Source organism: Triticum dicoccoides, chromosome 6A (assembly GCF_002162155.2).
Source record: "Triticum dicoccoides isolate Atlit2015 ecotype Zavitan chromosome 6A, WEW_v2.0, whole genome shotgun sequence".
NCBI classification, from domain to species: Eukaryota; Viridiplantae; Streptophyta; class Magnoliopsida; order Poales; family Poaceae; genus Triticum; species Triticum dicoccoides.
The window spans coordinates 159,658,778-159,665,872 of NC_041390.1; positions in this window are offsets into that span (position 1 = coordinate 159,658,778).

Sequence of the window (7,095 nt, forward strand, 5' to 3'; positions counted from 1 at the left end):
TTGGTCGTTTTTTTACTGCTATTGCTTTCTTCATGACTTATACATGTTCTTATGACTATGAGATTATGCAGCTCCCGAATACCGGAGGAACACTTTGTGTGCTACCAAACTTCACAACGTAACTGGGTGATTATAAAGGTGCTCTACAGGTGTCTCCAATGGTACTTGTTGAGTTGGCATAGATCAAGATTAGGATTTGTCACTCCGATTGTCGGAGAGGTATCTCTGGGCCCTCTCGGTAATACACATCACTATAAGCCTTGCAAGCATGATAACTAGTGAGTTAGTTACGGGATGATGTATTATGGAACGAGTAAAGAGACTTGCCAGTAATGAGATTGAACTAGGTATTGGATACCAACGATCGAATCTCGGGCAAGTAACATACCTATGACAAAGAGAACAACGTATAGTGTTGTGCGGTTTGACCGATAAAGTTCTTCGTAGAATATGTAGGTACCAATATGAGCATCCAGTTTCCACTATTGGTTATTGACCGGAGACGTGTCTCGGTCATGTCTACATAGTTCTCGAACCCGTAGGGTCCGCACGCTTAAAGTTCTGTGACGATCTGTTTTATGAGTTTATATGTTTTGATGTACCGAAGGTAGTTCGGAGTCCCGGATGTGATCACGGACATGACGAGGAGTCTCGAGACATAAAGGTTGATATATTGGAAGCCTACATTTGGACATCAGAATAGTTCTGGGTGAAATCAGGATTTTACCGGAGTACCGGAGGGGTTACCGGAACCTCCTGGGGGTTAATGGGCCTTGTTGGGCCATAAGGGAAAGAGAGAGGGGCCGGCCTAGGGCATGCAGCACGCTCCCTTCCCCCTGTCCGAATTGGACTAGGAGAAGGGGGGCGGCGCCCCCCTTTCCTTCTCTTTCTCTCCCTGCTTTCCCCCTCCTAGTAGGAGTAGGAAAGGGAGGAATCCTACTCCTACTAGGAGGAGGATTCCTCCTCCTAGGCGCACCAACAAGGGCCGGCCGGCCTCCCCCTTGCTCCTTTATATACAGGGGCAGGGGGGAACCTCTAGACACACAAGTTGATCATGAAGATCTCTCCTAGCCGTGTGCGGTGCCCCCCTCCACCATAATCCACCTCGGTCATACTGTAGCGGTGTTTAGGCGAAGCCCTGCCGCGGTAGCTTCATCAACATCGTCACCATGCCGTCGTGCTGACGGAACTCTTCCCCGAGCTCTACTGAATGTGTGCTGAACGCGGAGGTGCCGTACGTTCGGTACTGAGGACCGGTCGATCGTGAAGACGTACGACTACATCAACCACATTGTCATAACGCTTCCGCTTAACGGTCTACGAGGGTACGTGGACGACACTCTCCCCTCTTGTTGCTATGCATCACCATTATCTTGTGTGTGCGTAGGGAAATTTTTGAAATTACTACGTTCCCCAACACTGTCACATTGGTGGAGCACCATCCAGGTACATGCAAAAATCCAAACATGTGAAATTCAATAGTGACGGGTTTTTCACGTGTAAAAGAACGAACGGAAACAAGATTTCTAATGAGTTTAGGAGAGAAAAGTATGTTAGATAGAGATAATGTTGGGGAACGTAGCATGCAATTTCAAAAAATTTCCTACGATTACGCAAGATCTATCTAGGAGATGCATAGCAACGAGAGGGGGAGAGTGTGTCTATGTACCCTCGTAGACCGAAAGCGGAAGTGTTAGGTTAACACAGTTGATGTAGTCGAACGTCTTCGCGATCCAACCGATCAAGTACCGAACGTACGACACCTCCGAGTTCAGCACACGTTTAGCTCGATGACGTCGCTCGAACTCTTGATCCAGCAGAGGGTCAAGGAAGAGTTTCTTCAGCACGACGGCATGGTGACGGTGATGGTGATGTGATCCATGCAGGGCTTCGCCTAAGCACTACTTGAATATGACCAAAGGAGTAAACCGTGGAGAGAGACGTTGCACACAGCTTGGAGAATAACTAGTGTGTCTCCAAGGGGTGCCCTGCCCACATATATAAAGGAGGGAGAGGAGGAGGCCGGCCACCAGAGGGTGTGCCAAGAGGGGGGGGTCCTACTAGGACTCCAATCCTAATAGGATTCACCCCCCTTTTTTCCTTCTCATGGAGGGGGAAGAGGGAAGGAGAGGGAGAGGGGGAAAGGAAAGGGGGGCCGCGCCCCCTTCCCCTTGTCCAATTCAGCTAGCCCATGGGGGGGCACCACCCCTTATGGGCTCCCCTCTCTCTCCCCTATGGCCCATGTTGGCCAATTACTTCCCCGGGGGTTCCGGTAACCCCTCGGTACTTCGATAAATATCTGAAACGTCCCGAAACTGTTCCGGTGTCCAAATACTATCATCCAATATATCAATCTTTACCTCTCGAACATTTCAAGACTCCTCGTCATGTCCGTGGTCTCATCTAGGACTCCGAACAAACTTCGGTCACCAAAACACATAACTCAGAATACAAATCGTCATCGAACGTTAAGCGTGTGGACCTTATGGGTTCGAGAACTATGTAGACATGACCGAGATACATCTCCGATCAATAAACAACATCGAAACCTGGATGCTCATATTGGTTCCTACATATTCTATGAAGATCTTTATTGGTTAAACCGCAATAACAACATATGTTATTCCCTTTGTCATCGGTATGTTACTTGCCCGAGATTCAGTCGTCGATATCATCATACCTAGTTCAATCTCGTTACCGGCAAGTCTCTTTACTCGTTCCATAATGCATCATCCTGTAAGTAACTCATTAGTCACATTGCTTGCAAGGCTTATAGTGATATGCATTACCGAGAGGGCCCAGAGATACCTCTCCGATACTCGGAGTGACAAATCCTAATCTTGATCTATGCCAACCCAACAAACACCTTCGGGGACACCTGTAGAGCATCTTCATAATCACCCAGTTACATTGTGATGTTTGATAGCACACAAGGTGTTCCTCTGCTATTCAGGAGTTGCATAATCTCATAGTTAGAGGAATATGTATAAGTCATGAAGAAAGCAAATAGCAATAAAACTTAACGATCATTATGCTAAGCTAACGGATGGTCTTGTCCATCACATCATTCTCTAATGATGTGATCCCATTCATCAACTGACAACACATGTCTATGGTTAGGAAACTTAACCATCTTTGATTAACGAGCTAGTTAGTAGAGGCTTACTAGTGACACAGTGTTTTGTCTATGTATCCACACATGTATCAAGTTTCCGGATAATACAATTCTATCATGAATAATAAACATTTATCATGATATAATGAAATATAAAATGACAACTTTAGTAGTGCCTATAGGGCATATTTCCTCCAGTCTCCCACTTGCACTAGAGTCAATAATCTAGTTCACATTGCCATGTGTTTTAACACCAATAGTTCACATCTTTATGTGATTAACACCCATAGTTCACATCGCCATGTGACCAAAACCCAAAGGGTTTACTAGAGTCAATAATCTAGTTCACATCTCTATGTGATTAACACCCAAAGAGTACTAAGGTGTGATCATGTTTTGCTTGTGAGAGAAGTTTAGTCAATGGGTCTGCCACATTCAGATCCGTATGTATTTTGCAAATTTCTATGTCTACAATTCTCTGTATGAAGCTGCTCTAGCTAATTACTCCCACTTTCAATATGTATCCAGATCAAGAATCAGAGTCATCCAGATCGGTGTCAAAGCTTGCATCGACATAACTCTTTACGATGAACTCTTTATCACCTCCATAACCGAGAAATATTTCCTTAATGTAGGGGATATGACTATTGGGCATGACCCGCTCAGGAGGGGCCGGGTTATCCCGATGGCGGTTCATCAAATTGAAGCCCATGAAGATGTTAACGATGGCGGTTCATGAAGCATATTCACTAAAGGGCCCAAGGCCCAAGGGCATCTTAAGGCCCATAGGGATAAAACCGCCATATATATGACTTGTATTATAAGGCAAGTGTAATTAGTCACCAGACCGGACACGTTTATGAGCCGGCCGGGACTCTGTAGGCCGCTGGGAGTCAACTGTATATATAAAGGGATGACCCGGAGGCGGCTTAGGGCAGGAGACAACAAATCGAAAGCTAGGTCAAGCGTATTCGCTCCCTGGTAATCAAGACATAAGCAATACCACCTCAAACAGGATTAGGCCTTTACCTTCACCGCAAGGGGCCGAACCAGTATAAACTCCTTCTGTCCTTTGTCCCGTTTAACCCCTTTAAGCTAACCCTATTGCGATGGCTCCACGACTAAGTCCTTTTGCTAGGACATCTGCCGTGACAATTCGACGATAGTTGGAGCCCACCGTGGGGCCAGCGCAGGATGATTTTGAGTTCTTAAAGGGCAACTTCAAAGGGATCAAGGAATACGTTGTTAGCTAGATGACCAAGAGTCGCCGCGGCAAGCCCTACATAGACGATGCAGGCTGGGGCCCCGAGGACGGCTCAATTGAGTACGGATACCGGGTCCCCTTCGGCGGAATTCATGTTTTCATCGGCAAGATCGGCGAACTGGGCCCTGAGCCGGATATCTGCACCGACATCATCGAGACGGCTCAGCGTGCACGACCCGCTCGGGTTCAACCCACCGTGAAGCACGCCCTCGTTGGATTCATACATGGGGCAGAATTTGAAGAAGGATCCGTGTCCAACAGTGAGACGGCCATCTATTCTGATGGTGAGTCGTCCATAGGCGAGACTACTTCATTTTATCAACCTCAAGACGGCAGGCTTGGGGGCTGTTCCGATGGCGATAGTATTCCGGACCCCTATGAGCCGCCAAACCGGGTTGCGATTTTCATGGCCGGTACACAACCATGGCAGAATTCTTCGACTGCAGCGGCAATGGTTTCTGGGTCAGCAATGGCGACGGCGGCCATGGCAGGAGGCCCTGTGCGCCCGCCGGCTCAGGTCCTGTCCGACTTGTTGGACACCTTGACAACATTGTTAATGGCAGAGGTAAACCCGGCAGATCAAGTTCAGCATAACGCGGAAGTCGCAAAGCTGAGAGATGAGATAGCTCAAGCCAAGGAAGATCTGGCAGCTGAGAACACAAGGATGACTGCGGAGCGAGCTGCTCTGGATGCTCAGGCACAACGGATCCAGGCCGATTCCTTTCGGCTCTCTTTGGATCAGAACGCTTCGAACGAAGTCATGAGAAGAAGGCACCGGAGTCATCTACCTCCGGTTTACGAGGCGAGGAACCTCTTCATCACACCTGGTGCAGGGACCAGTAACCCGCTAGAGGTAAACCGGGCGGTGGCCATACCCAGGACCGGAGTGCCGGCTCAACAGCGCACGGCAGATCCACCTCGTCTGAATAATACCCCGCCATAGTATGTGTCGACGCCACCGGGTCATTATTCTAACCCGTTGGACAATATGATCGTAAAAGCGACACGACTGGCGGCTATCCCAGTTGAAGGCGAGTCTCCGGCTGCGGTTGAAACAAGGAGGGCTAGAGAGCTTCTTCAGACAACATTGGTGCAGCAGGAGGTTTTTTCTTACAGTCGTGAAAGGATTCACTCACCCCCTCGCCCAAGCCGGAGCCACAGTAGACACATGGACTCCCCGGCCGTTTCAAGCAGTGACAAGCACCATAACCAGCCTCGTGGGCATGACCCGGCGTGTGACGGTGCTCAAACATGGTGGGCCAGGACGGAGCACGTCGTGAGGCTGAACTGGCGGTTCAGCAGGCGGTTCAGTGTGACGCCCGGATAATTAAGCTACAGTGAATCTCTGCTAATGATGCCACGTGACTTCGATTACTATTGCTAGTCTCGCGTTAGTTCAAAACCGATTCAAAATCCAATTCAAAAACAAGTCAAACAATTAATTTTTTTCAAAGGTCAAAACTAAAATGTTCTTATTGTGACAGATAATTCATAAGATATATTGGTGGAGGAACCAAGTATTTATAAAATGTTTAAATGCACTGAACTAATTAAATCAATAGCTAAAACTGTAAAAAAATGCCTTTTATATTTTGTATAATACTAAACTATATTATTTTAGGATGAAACTTTTGTGGTTGTGACATAGTTTGTAACATCAATATTAGGTGCCACTTTGGTATTTTATTAAAACTAAAATAATTGGGAACTAAAAGAAATAGAAAAGGAAAATAAGAAAAGTAAAACAAAACAAAACAAACAGAAAAAAGGAGGAAAAGGAACCCCCCTGCTGGGCCGTGGCCCAACCGGCCACCTACCTCCCATAACCCCCCTCACTACCCTGTGATCTAACCCACGTCACCCCACTCCCTCCCCCCCGCACGATCCCCTCGCTCCTCCCCCCGATCGGATCTAGATCGGGGCAGCGGGCCCCCGACGCCATCGCCTCTCTCCTCCCCCTCGATCCATATCAGGACCGCCTCGGCGCCGCCCCGACCGTCGCTCACCGTCGTCCTCGCCCTCCTCCCCTTTCCTGGACCTGGAAGGCCCCCCGACGCCGCCATCAGCCACATCATCACCGGACCGCTCCCCGTCATCCATCATCGCGCGTCGTCCCTGTCCTCCTCCTCCTCGACGAGCTCCATCGAGCCTCGCGGCCCCGTGCCCCTGCAACGCTAGTGAGGCCATCAGCCTCCGCCTCCCCTCTTCTCCCCCTATCCAGGACATCTCATGTCCGTGCCGCCGAGCCCGTCTGCCCCTGCTCGCGTGTGCCCACGCACGTGAGCGCGCGTGCTCGACCGCCTGTTGCCGTGCTGCTGCTGCTCCCCCTGCATGCCCCGACCACACACCACTGTGCTGCTCCTCCCCGCACCGTACCATGCTGCTGCAACCGCCCGCGTCGCCGCCTCGCGCCCTGGCCTCTCCTCCTGCTCTCTGCTACTGCTCTGCACCAGCAGCTCCGCGCGCCCCCTCGCCCTCGCCTCCTCGCCACGCTCACCGCACTGCTCTGCCGTGTTCGCGCGTGCTTGCGGTCAGCGCGCCCGATGCTGCATCCTCTTTCCCCGTGTCGCGACCCCCGCATGCCTGTGCTTGCCGGTGTGCGCCCGCTCCTCCCTGTGACGCCCGCCTCCCTGCCACCCCAGCCATGCCCGCAACCCCACTGCCGCCCGCGGTCGCAGCCCCTCGCGCGCGCCCCCGCGCCACCACCTCCAGCCTC